The 21,363-nt window shown below is 43.5% G+C and overlaps 1 protein-coding gene and 2 long non-coding RNA genes across 3 annotated transcripts in view; 1 reads left to right on the top strand and 2 right to left on the bottom strand.

The window, feature by feature from the left end:
* Nucleotides 1–6,387, bottom strand: part of MYH9 (myosin heavy chain 9) — an 84,298-nt gene extending 77,911 nt beyond the window's left edge. Inside the window, exon 1 of the mRNA XM_083400717.1 lies at nt 6,267–6,387. The gene's annotated coding sequence lies outside the window, so the exon portion shown is untranslated. The remainder of the gene's footprint in view (nt 1–6,266) is intronic.
* A 6,958-nt stretch (nt 6,388–13,345) lies between these two features.
* LOC310658637 lies at nt 13,346–21,225 on the top strand. Its single transcript, XR_014502393.1, has 3 exons — nt 13,346–13,948; nt 17,002–17,145; nt 18,076–21,225. It is a non-coding gene; the product is annotated as an uncharacterized lncRNA (long non-coding RNA).
* On the bottom strand, nt 16,904–18,059 carry LOC310658648. The gene is made up of 2 exons (XR_014502404.1): nt 17,987–18,059; nt 16,904–17,886 (listed from the first exon to the last, which is right to left on the bottom strand). It is a non-coding gene; the product is annotated as an uncharacterized lncRNA (long non-coding RNA).
* Nucleotides 21,226–21,363: the final 138 nt, after the last annotated feature.

Genomic DNA, 21,363 nt, shown 5'->3' with positions numbered 1-21,363 from the left:
ACCTTTCACACTCGCTTTGTTCCAGTCACGTGGCCTGAAAACTCCTTAGGAGCAAACATTGCACAACAAATTATTTCAGTTCAAAGAGAGGTTGCCTTTAACCCATCTACTTGTCACACTCCTGGCATATGTATCAGCAGACAATGCTTTTTTACAGAGTTGATCTTAGGTGGCTATCTGGAGCAGCACTTTGTAGGAGGCAGCCTGCCTGCTGCAGCAGTGACTGCTGCCTTATACAAGGCTGCAGAGATGTTATCTAGGCCTAGGACAAATCATAGTTTTAGGAACATGAGGATGAACGAGGCTCTGCTGAGGTGCAGCTATTCATGTATTATCCTTCTGCACCTGCTCCCAAATGCTGTCAGTAGATAGCATAGCTTATCTAAGTACATGATGATTCACTAGATAGGCAAAGCTTCCAGTGGGTACTGGCAGTGCCTAATTTAGGGTGGTACAGGTGATTCCTCAGCACAGGACACTGAGCTGAAGGCACTCAATATAATAAGGAATCATTGTGAAAATAAGAAATATGTTGGGGGAGTATCAAATGTTGTCCTTGCTCAGGGCACCATATTACTAAAGTCTGCCCCTGGTACTGGGACATAGTCCTCCTCCTACTCTGAATTGTTCCTAGTTCCAATTTGCAGTCATCAAGGAAGGAAGCACAGCAGCTTATGCACAGGGAATTCTGGGAATAGGTTTTCTGTTAGCTACTGTCCTGAAGGTCAAAGGGGAACATTAAACAAGTGCAATCTTCTTTGTCCACTAACCTTAGGCAATATGCACCAAAACATGTGGGACCCTTAGCTTTGTTGGGCCTCATGGGAGTCTCCCCCCCCCCCCGCCCTTGCCTCTCCCCCTCTCTGCACTTCTGACTGTGCATACATTTCTGCTGCTGGGAAAAAGCTAGGGATAAAAGGAGGGGCAGAAGTTGTGATGCAAGGAGGAATCAGAATGAGCATGAGACCCTGGTAGCTGCAGGAATTGAAGGTTCTAGTAGATCTGGCATTGACTTGAGAGAGCCATAGCAGGTCAGCATGATTCAACTGCTGGCACTCACTGAGAGATGAGGGGGTGGTCTACAAGCCTGCAATATAAAGGAAGTCACTGTCTGACAATCTGTGGGTACGAAGGAGGCTCTGCCAAATCCCAACTACTGATCTAGAAAAAGGAAAGCTAGCAGTCTTATGTGTGTTGGGTTCCATTGGGGAGGGCAAGGTACTTAAATAGAAGCATATAAATACGTGAAATAAATAAATAAATGTGGCACTCTTTTCTGACTTTCATTTGTCCCAAGACTGCAGAAGCAATAGGAAAGGGTGCTCTGGCCCCATCCGTCAGCCAAAGGAGAAAAGAGCTGCCAGCCACTATGCAAGCAAGGACACCAGCAGAGCAAGGGAAGAGCAGCCTGGCAACAACTGGATATAAATGCCCACTTATAGCTCACCACTTTATTCTGACCTTGAAATATGAACTCCCTCTTCTACCTCCCCCTCCCTTCCACTTCCCTTCCCTTGACTTAGTTTGTAAACGTGATGACAGGGCCTGCCTCCCATTTTTTTAAAGCTGCTTTGGAAGGTAACATTTTGCCGGAAATGTGGGATAAAATCTATAAAGAAAAGAAAAGAAATGTGGGATAAAATCTAAGTAGACAAATAAACAATAGAATGAAATTAATGCTGTGGGGAAATTCTAATAATGAAATGGATCCCACCTAAGCCTTAAGCATTTCTGGGGCAACTGCAGTTGGTGGCAGGAAGGTCTAGCTATTACTGTAGCCACTGGGTTATTGTAGGGTATGGCTGCTAAATGACAGACACAGGTTCCAAGACCATCACATTCCACATTTAACACATTGACAGATAACAATTCAAAGCACTTTCACCATCTGATGCGCTACTCAATAGATTCTGAACATGAGGATTACCATAGTAACTAGCTCAGGCTCAGTTGGGGGTGGGGCTGAATGCTTGTGGTTTACCTCAGCTTATACTCCCACTTCCTTTTCCTCTGAGCCTTGCCCTGTTGCGCTGACATTTTTTGAGCTGGTTTCAACATTACTGTCAAAGCTAGCAATAATTGAGATAGCTCACCATGCTTTTTACCAGAGGCATCACTACTAATTAATTAGTAGAAATAGTAGCCTTTGCTACTCCGTTTTTGCCAGGTACAAACCAGCTGTCCATATATAAACAGCTGTGCTCATGGCACGTGTCCTTACCTTAAGAGTGAATTACTAAATCTACCATAAATGTAACTATAAACAAAGTCAGATCAGCTGATGGATGACAGCCATTTGTGTCTTGTTTTGGGCGGGGAAGCAGATCCAAGGTGAAATCTGCTCTGCAAAGGCATTTCTCGCTTCAACTGTTCTCTGTTTATAACACACTGTAGACTGGATTGTGTGAGCTGACATTGGAGGCGGGGAGCAGGAAATCCTTTTGTTTCTTAAGAAACGTATACACCAACATTTCGCCAAAAGGCCACAGGACGGCTTGCAACATAATAAAACAACATCATAACACAAGAACTTAAAAACAGCAGTCTCAATACAATTTATAATAAAAGCAGCAGTGTCAAACTATTCATAAATCACTCCAGTCACAGTTCCCCTCATCCAAAATCCTGTTGGAAGAGGTGAGTCTTCATCTGTTTCCCAAAAGAAAACAAAGATGTTGCTAGGCACATCTCGATGGGGAGTGTTCCACAGCCACGCCTCACTTGTCATCTTCCATAGTTGGAGGCAGTATACTTCTGAATACTGGTTGCTGGGAAGCGAAGAAGGAGAGAGTGCTCTTGTGCTCAGGTTCTGCTTTGTGGGCTTCCCATGGACATCTATCCGGTTGGCCACTGATAACAGGATGCTGGATTAGGTAGGCCTTTGGCCTGATTCAGCAGACATTCCTTGCGTTTTTAAAATATTTGGAGCTGCCACCAAATAAACTCTTGCATGTGGCCTCCAGAAGGTTGCCCATGAGGAAATGCAGCTCTTTGGCTACATATTTGTTCTGAAGCCAGGAATTCACAGAAGTGCCTACAGTGCACAACATTGAACTCGGTAAGATTTACATCTGAAAGAACATGCGCCGTATTGAGATGCACAGATGCAAATTGTTTCATAACCTTTATTTTTGTCCTGGTAACAACCCTTCAAAGTAGGTCACTATTGTTCTCGCTTCACCTAGGAGAAGCTGCAGCTGAGAGAAGATTACTCATCTCTCAAATGCATTGCAGGTGGAATCCAGTCTCCTGGATTCACACTGGATCATTGGCCATTGGACCACAAAAGGTTCAGACAGCCAGTTAACAGATCCAAATAATGTTTTAATGTCTGTCCGCTAATCAGAGTTCATGACTGAGAAACAGGTTGCCCAAATCTAGCCAGTAAGAGCTGCAAGTAAACTTTGCCCAGTTGTTTCCCTTCTTCCCTTCTTCTGTGTCACAGTGCTCAAAGAAGGAGAGTAGTGAGATTTCCAGCGAAAGAGAAGAGTGGGGAGGGGAGGCAGTTGTTTAGCACAACCACTCCCTTCTCCTGGGTTGACATCAACCATCTGGACCTTTGTTTCCCTCCATTTTCATTGTGTGATGTTTACCTTGGGCCTAGCCTGACATAATAATTATAGCCAAATATTTGCTTAAATTCGGATTGTGGCTTTCATTCCATTCTCCTCTGGCTGAAGACAAAAGAAATATGTATTTGGAAATGTTCCAGCATGTCCCAGAGATGCCAGGACTATGGAATTTGCCAAAGCCTGATAGAAGCATCCAGAACCTTACAGAGGCTTTGATGCATGAGTCATCAAAGCCTATGATTCAAAACCAAGAAGCAATGAAGATGACGTCAAATAATTATTCTTCTGGACTTTAGATACAGAACCAGTGGTGGGGATACCTGTTTAGAAGCAAAGTTCAGAAGCATCTACAGGAACAAATATCTAATAATTTCATTCCTTGAATCAAAGCCTTTTCCAGCATTTTTGGGCACAGTGTCAGTTTTACCCATCACAGCACTTCTGGATGATCTTGCACAATTTTCTTTAGCATTTACTACACGGTAAATTACTACTATGGTCAGGGGAGTATGCAAAATACTGGTGCAGCACTGGAAATCAGATAAGCATACAACTTGCAGCTGTTTGATACCTGAGAGTATGGGACTGAAAAACCGTGGAAATACCAACATAAAATTCAGCTTTGTAAACGTATGGCTAAACCTTTTCACATTAAGTGGTATCTTTCTGTTTCTCATACTGACATTGATTTTCATGTTATATGACTTCCTGTAAAATAGGCTTTTCGATGGTCCACCTAATTACCGTGCCTTCTGATATTTAGCCTTTAATGTATGATTAATATGTTAATGATTAATATAGAAGGGTTTTGTATTTTGGAATCAATTTTATTCTTAGGAAATTCTTAGGTAATTGTTACTGACAATGCAATAAAAAGTTTAAAAAATAAACCCACAGTAATGATGATGATGATGATGTTGATGATGATGATTTTATTATTTATACCCTGCCCATCTGGCTGGGTTTCCCCAGCCACTCTGGGTGGCTTACAGCATATATAAAAACATAATAAAACATCAAACATTAAAAACTTGTGAGTCCTCATTCTATCTGTGGCATGGCCACTCACTCTCAAATTTTGCAGAGCTTTCTGCAAAAGAACCCAGGCTCTCTACTTTGACTTCCTGAAAGCCATTTTGCAACTGACTGCTCAATCTATACAGTTTCTGCCAGGTTAGTAATGCTTCTGGGAGGATGGTAGGACTCTTATTTCCTGAGCCTGTCTCAACTGCTCCTGTCTCTGCTTCACACTTCAGGTGGCCTGGAGGGTGAGAATAATATGACTGGCTTTGAGAACTTGGAATTGCTGAATACAAAGCCCTCAGCTGCAAGACTCTTTGTGTGCCTGAGGATATCTTGGATATGTACTCCAACCACATCTGCTAAATATGATGTGAAAACACAATAAGAGCATATTACTGGTAATACTACAGCTGTATGTGGGTTTTGCCCCACTGTCATGGCTTCTCCCATATAATTCTGGGAATTGTAGTTTGGCAAGAGTGCAGAACATTCTCAGTTACATATCCCTACATTCCCACCCTAAACTAGGGCTCCCAGGAGGGAATGGCTAGTGTACCCGTTTTAGTCTGTAGTGCAGCTATGGCCTTGCTCTTGGTTCCCAATACTGTAAGCTTTTTTGGTGCAACGTCCCTTGCAAGCTTTGTTCATAGTACCACCCAATGAAGGTGTAGTGGTTAGAGCATTGGGACTAGGCACTAAGAGGCTGGTGTTCAAATCCTCACTGGGTCCTCAGGCCAGTCACTGCCTCTCAGCCTAACCTATTTTGCAGGGTTGTTGAAAAAGGTGGGTGATAAATGCAATAATTAAATAAAATCTATCAAAAGTCCATTGTTAGTTTAAATAGATGCAGTGCTTTTTTTCTTTAAAAAAATGTTTAGGGGGTTAGGGTTTATAGGTGTACAGTACTCTCATTTTCCTACTCCTATTGAAATACTGCCCCTCAATGAGGCCAAACCTAGATTCACAGAATGTTTAGGGGTATGCGTACCCCTGCGTCCCCCCAGAAAAAAACACTCAATACATGTCCTAATTTCACTCTATCAGAAATTCTAAGCTTCTTCCTATTTGCTCTTTTAAATTCAAGGGGTGATTACCAAAGCAATGAACAGATGTTGGGGTAATTTGAAATATACATAGTTACTGAAAAACATAAAGCAAATAAACAGACTAGCCTCATAAGATAATCCCAAACTTCTTATACTATCATTTAAACAAAAAATAACAACACCCAGATATAATTCATACAAAAATATATCCAAGTTACAGACTGCTGGTATTAATAAAGCAATTAAAGTGAAATGAGAAATAACCTTTCTTATTGCTCCGCCAGACTGAAGCAGGAAGCAAAACTAACCAGTGAGTAATAATGACATTTCAGTACCTCTAGGCGAGACAAAGTAAAACCATCATTGCTCTCTGCACCAAATGATGCCTTACCTGAAAGCAAAAAACCTATAAGGACACCAGAATTTAACCATCATTTTGTTGCCTCCCATAAATTGAAAATAAATCCTAAATCTGCCAATATGAATTCTCTGCTCTGAGCAGCACCCCACTTCTGTTCTGAATCAATGAAATACCTAGGCTAGCATTTACCAAAATCACCTACCCACGGTCAAAAAGCAGTCTGAGGTATAAAAGGGTTTTTGCAAGGTGCAATTGCTCACTCACCAGGTGATAAAACTCCTACAGCCTAAGCACACTGTGTTGTGTTGCTATGCCAGCCTCCTCCCAAGCAAAGTGAAGAGTGCAGAAATCCTGATGGAGACTATTTTCATAAGGTGTGGGGTGGGGAGAGGCACTGTTGTCGTACCATGTGAAGCAGAAGAAGATTAGCTCCAGGCAACAGATGACTGTTTCAGTTATTACTTGAACAGGAGGAACGGCACTGATAGAGATGACTCAGTTACCAACCTAGAGCTGTTTGTCAGAACTAGAGGACTTATGTCCTACTTTACAGAGGATGGTCCTCTCTTTGAAGGGCTGTCAGAGGGCAGTCCTCTATTTGAAAGGCTGTCCAGTCTACATCTGATTTAAAAATAAAAAGCCCTCAGACTGGGGAGCATGGGCCTTAGCATTTGCCCTTGGACAACAGTGAGAACTTGGACAGCAAGACTGAGCAGATCAGCAACATAGTCTTCCATACGATGGTGTGTTTCTATTTAAATTATTATTATTTTCTAATTTTGCATCTTCTACATATAAATTAGAATATGTAAATTATATACAAATCATCTATCGCCTTCCCTTTTTTGTGATGAATTTCCTCTTTTTGGGTGATGCACTGCGACCACTCCTGTCTTTAAAGAGAAGATGCCAAATGTAGAGCTGCTCTTTAAACCTCATGGTTTTCAGTCTGTGATTGTGGCCTCCTTGAAAAATCCAGAATAACGGGTGTGCATTTCTGTTTGTGACATCAGTTTACCTTATTGCACAAACATACTAGCTCTTTTGCTGCCTTTTTACCTCATACTATGGGCCCTGGGCCTCATCGGTTAGTTCTGGAACCACATGGTAGTAGGAGGTAAAACATGGTGTGATTTTTTTCTACATTCTGCCATTTTACTGTATATAGCTGTATGAATCAAGGCACTCTGCTATTAGCTTACCAATACTGCTGCTTTCATCCTTGCTGTACACCAGAGCTTTCCAAACTGTGTGTCACAACATGTTAGTATGTTGGCTGCAGTGTGTAGGTGTGTCACACAAACGCTCCCCGCACTCCTCCCGGGGCTGGAAAGGGGTTAGTTTAACCTCCAGTTTGCTAGAAAAACTGAATTACTGTGTCGCGAAATGATGCATGTCTAAAAAGTGTGTCACCAGCATGAAAAGTTTAGAAAGCTTTGCTGTAAATTGTTGTAAATTGCCAGGGCCAGTCCAAAGCATTTGGCTATCTAAGGCAGAATAGCAAATAGCAAATACCCCTTCCTTCTCCAAAGTCAAGGTTCATAATGCAGTAAGCCAGCTAAGTTATTTTGGGGCCTAAGGCCAACAAAAGGAATCCCCAAAGCAACTTGCCCTTCCCTAGCAGTAAAAATACAATAATATAAAAATAAGTATTTGCTGCCCTATAATGATACCTCAAACCTGAAGTCTATCTAATGGTAGGGCCAGCCCTGGTAAGTCATTTGGGTTGCTAATTATTGTTGCTGTTTGTATAGAAATATATGCAGGAAACTTCAGATCTGAAATGACATATCCCTCAGTTACTATGAATATATGTGAAGAAGAAGACGAAGAAGAGTTTGGATTTGATCACTACCAGAAGGAGTCTCAAAGTGGCTAACATTCTCCTTTCCCTTCCTCCCCCACAACAAACACTCTGTGAGGTGAGTGGGGCTGAGAGACTTCAAAGCAGTGTGACTAGCCAAAGGTCACCCAGCAGCTGCATGTGGAGGAGTGGAGATGCGAACCCAGTTCACCAGATTACAAGACTATCGCTCTTAACCACTACACCACACTGGCTCTGACATGTGATGCCATGTATCACGAGGATCCCCTGCTCTGTCATGCGTTATCTCAAAAGTTGTATTTGCATGTTACATGTACTGAAAACAAATATAACAAGTTTGGCTTCCTCTTCCACCAGGCCTCCTGTTTCCTATTCTTTCCCCTACCTGAAGAGGACAGGGAAATTCAGTCTGAAGTATGGCAGGGACATTGGAACAGACCTGGATCCTTAACATTGCAGCTTTCAAATAAACAAGATCCTTATTCAGATCTGGAGCCTGCAAAGTTCAGCTGGCAGATGGGTGCGATGCTGGCAGGTAGAATACTTGCCACTGAAATGTTCTGACATTGCAGTCTTTATGCACTCTTAGTTAGGAATAAGTACAATTTATGTAAGTGCTGGAGACGGGGGTGGCATCACACAAAAGGTTGGGGGCAGAATTGTGCCTACACAAAAAGGATGAATTACTCCTGCAGGATCCCATATCAGTGGCCTTGTACCATCCACATCAAGTTAGTACAGTTGTTCAGCATAAGGGCTACTAAGGTCCAGTCCAAGCACCAGTGAAAGAAGACAAGTTGAGCTAGCACCAGTGACAGAACATTCCCTTTGAACTGATAAGCTACAGGTTCAACACAGGTATGGAACAATTTAATGTTCAGAAGGAGTTTTCAAATTTTGGTTTGTAGCCTACCTTGGCTTCATCTGCAGTAGTAGCGTGGTGGATCACAAGTTTCATAGGCATCAAGCTCTCCAGGTTTCACATGGTATAAAAAGGCACCAGTTGTTACTCGGGGTAATTAAGAAAGTCATTTCTAGTGTGCTGAATGCAAAAGGGGCTCCCTTGGGTCTTGTGCAGCATAACCTTTAACAAAGGCTTCCTTTTGGATTGCTAATTAGGCAGTGGAGTTAAACTGGTGGTAAAACCAAAATAAATAAACCCTAAAGAATTCCAATTAAGCAGTGTGGCTAGAATCCTTTCTCATATTAACCGTTTGAGATTCTTGCTCTCTTGATTATTTGACAGTTCTCCTGTTGTCATGGAAGTCTTGCTGAGCAGAACAGTTTCTACTTCTCTAATGTGAAAAAGTACCTTTTTAAAACCTTTTTCATAAGACATATGGATATGCCTCTTCTGTTCTTTAACTCCCCCCACCCCATTTAAATGACTTTTTTTTTTTTTTTTTACAGAGTGGCTAGTCATGCTGCAAGGGGCACCCGTCTTCTTAATTTATATATAGTCCAAGTTTGTGATTCACCCTCTGAAAATCAGCCTGCATTTGAAAATATACATCATATAAATTAACATATGTACAAAATATATGTAAATTTGGGTCATCGTGGACCTGTGCCTGAAGTCCCTTAAGTATTTCACAATGCCCCCTGACTGCTGAAGAGAATTATCAGCTGATTTTTTAATTTTACTTTTGGAGACCCTTTGGGAAATGCTCAGCTTGTTGGGGGAAAACTGAACACCAATAATTACTTCTTCCTTTCCCTTCTACAGTATTTCTTTTGATGTGTAGGCTGAGTGAAGACCACGCTGGGCCTTAGGTCTCGCTTTTTCCCCTTCCCACTTCCTTGCATAGTTACTCAGCATGCCTTCAGGTACAGCCAGCTTCAGGGAGTTCATGCAGAGAAGGGAGCGGCCTCTGTGCTTTGCCCCAGGAAAGGGAGCTAACAGTTGATCCTGATAACATTACAATGACTTCACTGCTTGGCACAATCCAGCTGGGAAGAGGGGTGCCAGCAGCAATCATACTAACAGCAATTTTCCTCCAAGTGAGTGCAGAAAACATAATCCAAGAATTGCAGAGAGAAGGCACTTGAGGGGGCAGAGAGTCAGAGGAGGAGACCTGTCATTTCTTCTCCTACCCAAATGCTTCTCTGTTCTCTACCTCCCAAGAGCTCTGTGTCTCCCAAAGTGTGCTGTAGATTACAGGCATGCCTTGTTCCAAGTTGTTATATATTTCCAAAAAGAATGTATTGTTTTCATTTATAACTGAGTCCCTGGAAGACAGCTGTGGGAGGTCACTCAAAACCTTTCACCTTTTGTACTCTTAAATTAGTTCAACCCAGCTCCTCTATCTTTGCATGGAAAAAGTCTACAGACATGGTGGCTGGGTCAAGGCTGTCCTGGCAAAAGTGGATAAACACATAGCTTGGCATAGAAGCATATAATTTGTGCTAAATATCCTACTTCATAATTGGGTTTTTGTGCATTCAAAGCTTGCTTCCAACTTTTTTCCTTCTGCAGTAGTTCCCAAGCTGCAAAACCCTGCATAAAGAGGATAGAGGTGAATTTACTCTCTCAAGTCACAAGGTTGCTTTTAAAAATGCTTTTACAGTCTCAACTCGTTCAAGATGCCCTTTGACTCACAGTGAACATTGTGCAATTAATTCCGAGAGACATGGAACGACAAGTCCTACACCTCAGCTCCTCTAGGGACATGTTTCCAAAGAGGCGCAAACACCTGATATGACCTTTATATTTTTTATGTCTTCTGTCGTGCCACACCATCAAATGAGCAGGTGCACTTACATGCCAGAGCATTTCATACTTTTCTTGAAGGGAGATAACCACATCTAGTAAAATGCATGATGACTGCATTGTGTGAAGTGCAGGAAGTATCTGTTTCACGAAAATACATTTTGGGCATCCTTGTGGCAAAGGAATAATTTGTGGCCCCATTCACACATTGCAGTAAATGTGTATCCTCTAACTGGAGAATACCCCATTGCAGATAATTTGTAATGTATGGCTTGTAAATAGTATTTTATTGCCTTCCTTCACCATCTCTTTAGTATTCCAAAAAGTGCAATAGTGGGGGGTGCCTTCTCCAACGTGCAAACTACAGACTGTGAATATAACCCTGGCACTGTGACACAATCAGAATTTGTTTTAAAAACAATTGCAAAGCAAACATCCACATGTCTTCTTAAAAACAAAAATTTTAAGTGTGGATAAATGTAAGTGCAAGTTCCATAAAAAGAGATATACACAATGAAATATAGTTCGAACTTTGCAAAACAGGCACATTCCTGTTAGGAAATCCCCCCCCCCTTCCAGGAATCTAAGGGAAACCTAGTCTCTCACTGGTGAAGTTAGGGAATTTTTGGCTCTAGGCTTAAGGCCTTATCTCTTTCCTCTTTTAGATTGTATTTTGTATTACTTCTTCACTTTAAACTGTGGAAAGCCAGCTCTGCTGTAATTCCCAGTCCTCTGAGTCATTCTACTAAGTGCAGCCCTAGTTAAAATATGCAACTTGCCCTTAAGATCAGACTCTGTACCTGAGGACTAGTAAGTGGCCAATTTTTAAAAAGGGATCCGGGCGGAGATCCTGGAAACGAGAGGCATGTAAGCTTAATGTCCGTTCTAGGAAAACTAGTGGAAAGCATTGTTAAAATTGCTAGGCATACAGAAGAACAAGTCTTGCTCAAGAGGAACCAGCAACTCTAATAGAGTTCTTTGAGAGTGTAAACAAGCATAAAGACAGAGGTGATCCAGTTGACATAGCATACTCGGACTTTCAAAAAGCTATTGACAAAGTACTTCACAAGAGACTCCTAAGTAAACTTAGTGTCATGGAATAAGATAACCAGTCCTTTTGTGGACCAGGAATCACAAGTGGTAATAGTGCTGCTGCACTTTGGTCCTGCTTTCGGGGTTCCCAGAGGCATTTGACTGGCCATTGTGAGAACAGAATGCTGGCCTAGATGGGCCACTGCTGGCCTAATCCAGCCGTGCTCTTATGTTCTTATCTGCCCCAGGACTTGTCCTGATGGCACCACTGCAGGCTCTCCTCCATAATGTCTCATTAAATTAACTCTGTTGCCTCATCTCTTAGATAGGTTTTTTTGGTTGCCGCTGAAAATCCCCCATCCTCCGAAGAAAGGCTTATTCAGGCATGAGAGAGTGGAACTCCTATAATCCTTCCATTGTAGTACTTGTTTGTTTTGGCATGCTTGGTGTACCCTGACCATTTTGACATCCCTGTGTGAATGAAGGTATCTTTAAATGTCTAGAAACTGCATTGCACAAGGCCAGCGTAGGCTAAAATAGAAGACTCAGGTGAATGTGCTTGCCAAGCCATTTGGGTTAAGAACCTTTTGTTCCTTAAGAAAACACAGGTTCTGCTTGGCTAGATTTTAGGCCTGCTTATTATTTGTTACATTGGCATTCCACCTTTCCTCCAAAGGTCAAAGCAATGTACATCTCTCCCCATCCAATTTTATCTGCGTAACAATCCTGTGAGGTGAGTTAGACTGAAAGATAGTGACTGGATAAAGTCACCAGGGAGTTTCATGGCTGAGTGGGAATTTAAACTTGAATCTCTCTAGTCCTAGTCTGACATCACCACTATCACCATACTTATGTTCTCAAAACTACTGAGACCAGGCTGTTATTCAAGAGTTGAAATCCTGAAACCAATAGCTTAATTTCACATCATTTTGCTGTTGCACAAACCAAAGTTGCTCCCTCCAATTTTTAGCAAGCCCTCTTAAGATTCCCTTGGGTGAAGGTGCAAGGAGATATGGGAAGGGCATTTCTGATTTTCAAAAATTTGGCTAGCAAGTCCAAGACAGAAAGGACATTATATGTGGTGGTAGTTTTGTTCCCCTCAGAGAGTCATCTTCCAACTCTACAATTCTAATGCTTTCACCTGGCTGGAATGTGTCCTTGAACTGTGATGATGCCTCTTGCTTCCTCAGGTGTGTATGTGTATACAGAAACCTCTGCCACTTACCTGGATGGAATGCAGCCCACTGTACATGGATAGGACCCATCGGTCCACCGATTTTTGCCTTGACTGCTCTGCACCCAGTGTTTTGCCTCTGGCCCTGCCTACCACTCATGAGGCCCCCAGAAAATTGACCATGAGTGAATGCGAAGGTCCCCACCCCTGTTGGAATACAATACTGTACTGCACAAGATGGGCCAAAGGACTCAGTATAAGGAAGCTCCTGTTGCATCTTTAATTGAGTACTTTTCTTCCCACATTGATTTTATTTATTTATTAATTATATTAAACATCTAACAAATAATTTTACTTTTGAATGCTATGAGTTATAGTTTATAGTGCTGTTGGTTTTAAGATTTCTTCTCTTATTGCTTTTCTTTCTTAATGCGACTTTCATTCACCACGCAAGAGAGCATCAAGCTCCGTATGATGTAAATTAAAAGAAACTCCCCTCTGCCTACTGATATCAGGCAGGCGTATGCCGTTTACTCAAGCTGCTGTGGATTTTGATCTCTTCGAGTATTCTGCTATGTTTTAACGTGTTGCAATCTCCACCGCCCCCCGAATTCGTGGTTTTATCTTTTTTTTTGCAAACCGCGCTGCAAGCGGCGTATAAATCGCGCGAAAAACAAACGAATGCAAAATAGAGTGTCGCGCCTGCCTCCTCTTCGGGGCGAGGAAGAGCTCGCGTGTGGGGCCTCCTCCCGGCCAGGAAGATGTGCAGAGACACGCCGCTCGGAGACGAACTGCAACCGGCAAGGGCGGGAGGAGGAGAAAAAGAGGTGGGGGTGGGGGTAAGAGAGAGAGCGCGCGCGAGAGAGAGAGAATTGCTAACTGCAGGCAGGCGGGATCTGGCTCGGCTGGAAAGGTGCCCTGAACAAAAACCCAGCGCGAGCGGGCAGGTGATGACAACATCGCCGCGCTATTTATGGCGCGTTGTGACAATCGCGGCCTTATATGGGCAAGGCGAAGGAGACCGGCGGGACGCGCGCTCTCGCTCTCGCTCTGGGAAGAGGGAGGCGCCTCGAGGGAGGGAAGCGCGCGCGCTCCCGAGCCCCGCGCCTGTCCGGCCTGAGAGAAAACCCACTGACCTCGTTTCCTTGGGAAAATCCCTCTCAAATCCAGCTGCCGACGAGAGGCGCCCACCTGACTCACACACTGTGAGTGTGCCGGATTTACGTATAAGCTAAACATGCTATAGCTTCGGGCCCCACTCTCTTGGGGCTCCCCCCCCCCAAATTAAGGGGGGGAAATATGGATGTACATTTCCAAAATATAAGATAAAAAAACAAATAAAATAAAACCTACATACCTCAACAGTGGCAAATGGCTTTAGATACCTATTAGGTCCATAAATTACCATATGGGATATGTTCAACACAAAAAAAACAGCGGCAATTTGTTGTTGACAAAGGACAGCTGGACATATAAAGGGCCCCATTACCTTCAGTAGCTTAGGGCCTCATCAAACCTAAATCCGGCCCTGCTCACCGACCCACCCTGTGATCACCTTTCCCCTACCTGGCTGCAAAGCACCACCGGATGCGCTGGCTTCGTTGATGCAACTGGAGGCAGGGGTGGGGTGGGATAGATCACCCTCTCCTTGAGGGAGAAAGAGGCTTCACCAGAAAATAATATTATTAAAAACAAACAAACAAACAAAAAACCCTTAGGCCCAGATCTGGTTGCCATCAGAGATTACAACACAAAGCAAGGAAGCTGTACTTTGCTTGCACTAATGACTGCCGAAGGAAAGGGCGAGGAAGAGGCATAGATAAGCCACATGCTCGCCCAGAGGTGGGCAAGGGTGGCCCTCCAGATGTTGAGGGATGCCAACAGCCATCAGACCCAGCCAGCATGGCCATCAGTCGGGGATGATGGGAGGTGTAGCCAACAATGTCTGGATGGGGCAACGGTTATGAGTTTCAAGAGTTGTCTGCCCTCCTAGTAACCCACCCAAGAACATCACAGCTCTTCGGAAAGTTTAATTTCCCAAAAGGTTGGAAGGATCGCGCAAAGTGGGTGGAATGGGGCTGACTGGATTCCCTCAGCAGCAAGCGAAAGGCGTTTTGCATATGCTCAGAGACAGGCATATGTGTGGCATGATGGGAAAGCGCCCCACCCATTTGATAGTAGAAGTAAGTTGTCCTCTCTCAGCATCCCATCTGTAATGGGGATGATGACCCGTCTAATTTACAAGGTTGTTAAAAGATTGCAGCATAAAGATACTTAATAGTTTCCAGGTTTGAGTCCTGGCATGAAAACATATTTAGGGACAAAGCCCCAGTTCAATATAGTGTTGCAATCCATTGATGTCAGCGAGATTAACAACAAAGCCAATAGGGTCAAGAAGCCAGTTGGAAAGTCCAGCTCTTGGAATATAATGACTACTATTTCTAAACACTCCCACCTCCCTCCGAATTTTTGCCATTTACTTTTTTGGGAGATAACTGGCAAGACTCCTAGAGCTGAAAGGAGGTAGAAGGTTAGCAAGTCAAACCACTCTTCCCTGAAGTCCTTTTGTATTGGGGCTCCCAACGATTGAATAACACAATTCAAAAGACTATTGCTGTTAGCCTGCCATAGCAAAGCAAAACAGCCTTAATAGCTAACACATTTTTAGTAGTATGAGATTTTGTAGACAAGGTCTTGTTTCATCAGATGCAATTAATGAAGTGGAATCTTGCCTGCAAGAGCAATTCCACAAGAAATTTCATGTCATATGTTTCCAAACATGTTTCCTCAAAAGTAAGCCTCTCTCGGTTCAGGTTTAAGTAGAAGCTCCACTTTGAAAGCTGAGGAACCTGAAGAATTTGCTAGTTGTTGTTGTTTTTAAGTCAAAACACTGTCGTATTTAAGGGTAAAGACTTTCTATTGGGCAATAATGAAGAGTATTGCTTATAGAAACTCATAGTTATGGTAACAGTACCACAAGCACATAGCTTCAATAACATATAAGCTGTATTTTAAAAACACCATAGTACTAAGCCTTAACTTGTTAGAAAATCCCTTCCTGGTCATAAATATGACAATCACTTAAAGCCTGAGCATGAAGCAAAGCACATCCTTCAGTTCTCTCTGCACCCCCCTCCAAATACTAATTAGGGCACAAGTCCATTGCCAATTGACAACTAAAACTCAACCTGCTCTGCTCCTGTTCTTTTAACAGTTTGGCATGCAGAAATCAGTAGAGGATTTTCTGGGCCTGGCTCTAAAAACACTTCTTGCCTGCTAATTGCTGCAGATCCCACTGCTGTTAAAGCTAGCAAGGCCAGCTCAAAACCAGGCAGTCTTACAAGTGCATCCCACCCAGTGTTTTGCCTTGAGTTGCAGAGCATATGAAGTAAAGGTTTTTTAAGGGGTGGTCCTGTTTGAAGCTGTGTGAACACATTCTGGATATGCAAGAATGAATGCCTGTGTGGCTTTGTCTATGTTATCTCGGCTCAAGCAGCTCTGCAGCTGGGCAGCCACAGATCCAGTTTCCTTTTGTGTCCCCGCAGAGATGTTTACATTTAAGCTAAGGTCTGGTCAGGTAGCTTCTACATTACTCATCTGCCAGTTATGATTATGCTCCTGCAACCTTGAAATAGTATATAAACCTTGCTTCCAGCTAGTGGGGAGAGATGACAGACATCACTGCTTTTGTATACCTCTACGGGCCTTTGCTGCTCTCATCCCACAGCTGTGAAGCACAACCTTTCAAAGCATGCAGAAAAATAAGTAGACTAATAGACTAACCAAATGTTTTAAAAATGGCATCAGTGTGAGAGAAAGAATCCAAGACACTGAGTGCTGAAGCCCATGGTAATATATACTATATAATTAATGTCCTACTTGATAGTCTCTCTTTGGTGTTCCAGCACCTACAGCAGAGCTTAAGAAAAAAGAAATGATGTAAAAGGGTTTCTCTGAATCTCTTAAGAGTGGTTTGGAACCACTGATGTATGTCACTGAACAATAAAGAGAAAGACTTCTGTGATTGGACAGCAAGTTGCTGTTGTGGCGCCCTCCTTGTGGAATGCCCTCCCTTCAGATGTCAAGGAGATAAATAACTATACAACTTGTAGAAGACATCTGAAGGCGGATCTGTATGGGAAAGTTTTTAATGTTTGGTGTTTTATTATGTTTTTGTATGTGTTAGGAGACACCCAGAGTAGCTGGGGCAACCCAGTCAGATGGGCAGGGTATTAACAACAACAATCTCCTTTTGCAGCAGCTGAAGTACAAAAAGCCACCACTACTCTTAGCAGTACAATCTCAGGACTCAGCTATTGTGATGTGAAATGCATCTTTGCAAATAACATCAGCTGCAGAGGGCTGATAGATAATTAAGATGAACAGAGCACAGAGTGGGGTGGTAAGTGTTAAATTCATCTATGGTGCTTGCTCTGAGATCCTGTTAATTATTAGTTCAGGTGGAATTGAGGGAACAGCTGATGGAATTCGCTTTTTTTTTTTTTAAAGCTTGCATGTTAAACGTAGTGCTGCATTCAACGTCATGCCTCTTTCAGCCCTTACACATGTTTGGCGCTGGAAGCAAAATCTCAAAATAACCCCCTTCCCACTCATTCATTTTAATGAACCCAACCATGGAGGCTCGCTGCAGGAAAAGGGTGGAAGACTCTTCTGAAATACGCCAGAGCAATTGCTTGAGCCCCACCCTTCCCAGAGCAAGATGCCAAGGTTGCCTCTAGCTACTTTGTAGGAGGGCTTCTCAACACAAGCCCAGCACATGCAAACAGAGCAGACAATGCCATTTCTGGTTCCCACTGCTTTAGGTTGGGTTTTGCTGTCCTAGCGGAGTAACTTTAAACCAGGGTTCCCATCCCTGAAATAATATCTGCTGCCCCCTCCCCATATTTGGTGGTGCTGATGTTGAGGGCAGCAGGAACATGAGGAAGAGTATCTGAAACTGCAGCCAATCCCATCCAGTTCTGTGGCTCAAGAATTGTCATGGGGCCCCAGTTCCTTTTTATTCCCAACCTTCACAGAAGACATTTCCTCCCCTGCCTCTCCCCAGTGTCTCTTCTTACTGCTGTTGCTTTAGTTTAATTTTCATTTTGTTGCCAGGAGGTTAGGGGGATGTCAGAGTCAACATCTGCAATGGAGATAACATTCCTGCCTAATTAGTGGACTGTGAGCAGAAAGGACTTCCTGTCCCCTCCCCCTCCCCTTAAAGGACAGCAAAACCAGCTTACACTAGAGGAGAAGGAAGGTCCACTCTCCAGCTTGGTGATGTTTCCATCAATACACTCCAGGGAAACTTCTTCTTCTTTTTTTTTTGCAGGGTCTCTTGTTTCCCACAGTCTGAGTTCATCCTCCTACCGCAAAGTTAGCAGTTGCTACTTGGAAACATATTTGGAGACTTAAGGCATTTTTAAGTGTCTTGGAACACCAGAAATGCTTTGAAGCTTTTTCCAATTCTGCTCTGTTATAGATACCCAGGCAAGGACTTTCCAGACACGCAAGGCATACCATGCAGGGGTGTTGCTAGATACTTATAAAGACTCTGGGCACCTAAAATGTGCCTATGCTAATATAGAGGTGTAAGTATAGTCTGACTTTCCAAGGAGAAGAGCAAACCCTGGTTCTTTCTACCAGGGCTTGCTTTAAGCTAAGAGGTGCCAGCAGGATTTTCTGGGCCTGGTCAGCAGGACGTCTTGCAAAGCACAAAGCCAGTGAGACCCCAGCTAGCCATGAACTTAATTTACAAAAGCTCCAGATCCACACACAGCAGCAGCCTTTGCCAACCTGGTGCCTCTCCAGAAGTTTTGGACAACTACTCCCAAACTGGACACGGTAGTTTCATTAGAAATGGATAGGACAATAAGAACAGACTCAAAAGAAGGTAGACTATCTTTGACTTTTTTCAATCTGGTGGGGAATTTAAAATTGACTGATGTTTGGCAATTTAGGCACCCATTTGAAAGAGAATACACCCCTTATGCAAAGCCAAATCAATCTGCCAGAAGAATTCACTCAATATCAAATGAGTTAATACTGAGAATAAAAAGAACTGAAATACAACCAAAGACTTTATCAGATCACAATCCAGTGTTATTAGAGGTTAAATTTAGGTGGAGGTTAAATAAAGGTATTCTAGATAATCAAGTAACCATGCAAAAAGCTCTCTCTTTTCTGATCTAAAAATTTAATAGTTGGCAGGAATCCTTAGGCTTAGTCAAATGGAGGTTACCTGAGCATTTCTCAGGCTGGCCCTTAAATCCACGTTTCCAGTTTCCCATTCCATTGCTCATTCCCGCTCAGCTAACAGCCAGACAAAAGTGTCTCCTCCTCCAATCTTGGTTTTGCAGAGCCCCTCCTTCCTTGTCTGTGTGCCCTCCATCCCTTTCTCTTGCACAATGACTCTTACCATCACAGAATCCCCTATGTGTTGTCTGTAGTTTTATGAACATTGTCTGTGTCACCGGTGAGTGCTGCTGTGAATCATGCATGACAGCATAGCTTCCATTGTTGCTAGGTTTGATTTCACTGCTAGGAAAGTGTAAGTGTCCCACTAACTTTACATCAGTGCCCGATAAGACCCAACATAGCGGCAGCAGCCATCTTAGCTGGACCATATGATTGCACTGAAAGATGTGTGAAGTGGTCTGAAATGCAGGACAGGAATTGCTTGTCTGTAGCGGCTCCAACCTCATGAAATTTGCTTTTACTACTAAGACTGCCCTAACCTGATGTTTCAAAGCTACCTTTCTGGGCAGGGAAGATCCATGGTACAGCTGCTGCTGCCTGCAGAGCTTCACTAGTGTTGTGGTGAGGCAGTGCGGTATAGTGGTTAGAGTGCTGGATGAGGAGCTGGGAGACCAGGGTTCAAAGCCTTACTCACCAATGAAACTCACAGGGAGACCTCACCCTGACCTTCCTGCTGTGAGGATAAAAAGAGGCGGAGAACCATGGTCAGTACCTTGAGTTCCTTGGAGGAACGTTGGTATATGAATATAATAAGGCCTCCCCCTGACATGACCCCCACAGCAAGCACCCTACTCTTGGTCCCTCCATGCATGAAGAATCACAAGTGAGTCAGTACTGGTGGTAGATAGCTCAGGGGCTGCAGGCCTTGGCCCAGCATACCTGAAGGAGCCTCTCCACCCCCATTGTTCAGCCCAGACACTGAGGTCCAGTACTGAGGGCCTTTTGGCGATTCCCTCACTGCAAGACGTGGTTACAGAGAACCAGGCAGAGGGCCTTCTCGGTAGTGGCACCCGCCCTGTGGAACGCCCTCTCATCAGATGTCAAGGAAATAAACAACTACCTGACTTTTAGAAGACATCTGAGGGCAGCCCTGTTTAGGGAAGTTTTTAATGTTTGAAGTTTTATTCTGTTTTTAATGTTCTTTTGAAAGCTGCCCAGAGTGGCTGGGGAAACCCAGCCAGATGGGTGGGGTAGAAACAACAACAACAAGAACAAGAACAACAAGAACAACAACAACGTGTAGCAGGCAGCTCAGGCCTACAACCCTTCAATGCTACTTCCTGCTCAATAGTATCTGCTGCCTAAGGCAGTTGCCGCATGGTGCCCAATGGCAGGGCTGGGTCTGGCTCCCTGTGATATTTAAAACAGAACCCCTTCTCACCTGCACCAAAAATGTGTTGGCACTTCCAGGCCTAATGTTTCCGGAGCCAGCCATCCCCAGTCCTTTTTAGAATGGTAGAGCTGGAAGGGATTGCAAGAGTTATCTAATCCAGCCTCCTACAACACAGGAATCAAGGGAAGTCTAATAAATTGCTAGGGGCACCACAAAATATGCCTTTTACAGAAGGAAAACTGCCAATGCTCAAAACCTCCTCTTGCCCCAACGGGAAACTAGGCAAAACCAATGAAAGTCAGACAAACAAAGCCAGACCACCCCCCAAAAAAGGAAATTGGGTCACCAAAACGATGACAACAAACATTACAAATAAAACTGGAAGGAGCAGCGCCCAGGCAGACTTCAAGGGTGGTGTCTGAGGGTATTGTGGTGTCCACAGATGCCATGTTGGTGACCCCAGCTGTAAGCCATGCCACCCAACTCTTCTGGTTCTGCCTAGGCTTCTTATCAGCCTCTTCCTGCTAGCATTGCCTTCCTCCCATGTCTCTCGCTCACAAGCATCTACTCTACTTGGAAGAAGCAAAGCTTGCATCTACACTACCAAAGCTCAGAAACAAGTTAAAGTACTGTATGTCACTCTAAAAGGCTTGTGATTAGGGATTAATATCCCCAGGGAAAGAAGGGAAAATGTGGAGAGCTAGAGAGCATGTTGTGGATGCGGGGGGGGGGGGGAGGCTTCCTGTCCATTGCCAAAAAGCTGTTTAATTATAAACACTGAACAATAGCTCTTCTTGTTTCTGGAGCTACTAAATCAGACACCTGCAGGGCTTGAAGGACGACAAGGACCTTCCTGCATGTGTGTCTGACTTTTGAAAGAAAAAAAAAGAACACCCAGCAGTTTACATTCTGGTTAATCTTCTTTGTTCCCTGCTGAGTTAACAGTGAAGCGGAATATTTCAGCCTCAGAGAAGAGGATGTGGTTACTCTGCCCTGCCTCTTTGGAGATGTAGTCTCATCTTTCAGACA

Source organism: Podarcis tiliguerta (assembly GCF_965153285.1).
Source record: "Podarcis tiliguerta genome assembly, chromosome: 10".
NCBI classification, from domain to species: domain Eukaryota; kingdom Metazoa; phylum Chordata; class Lepidosauria; order Squamata; family Lacertidae; genus Podarcis; species Podarcis tiliguerta.
Note: the sequence above shows the minus strand (reverse complement) of the source record. Positions and strands in the feature narration are given on the sequence as shown.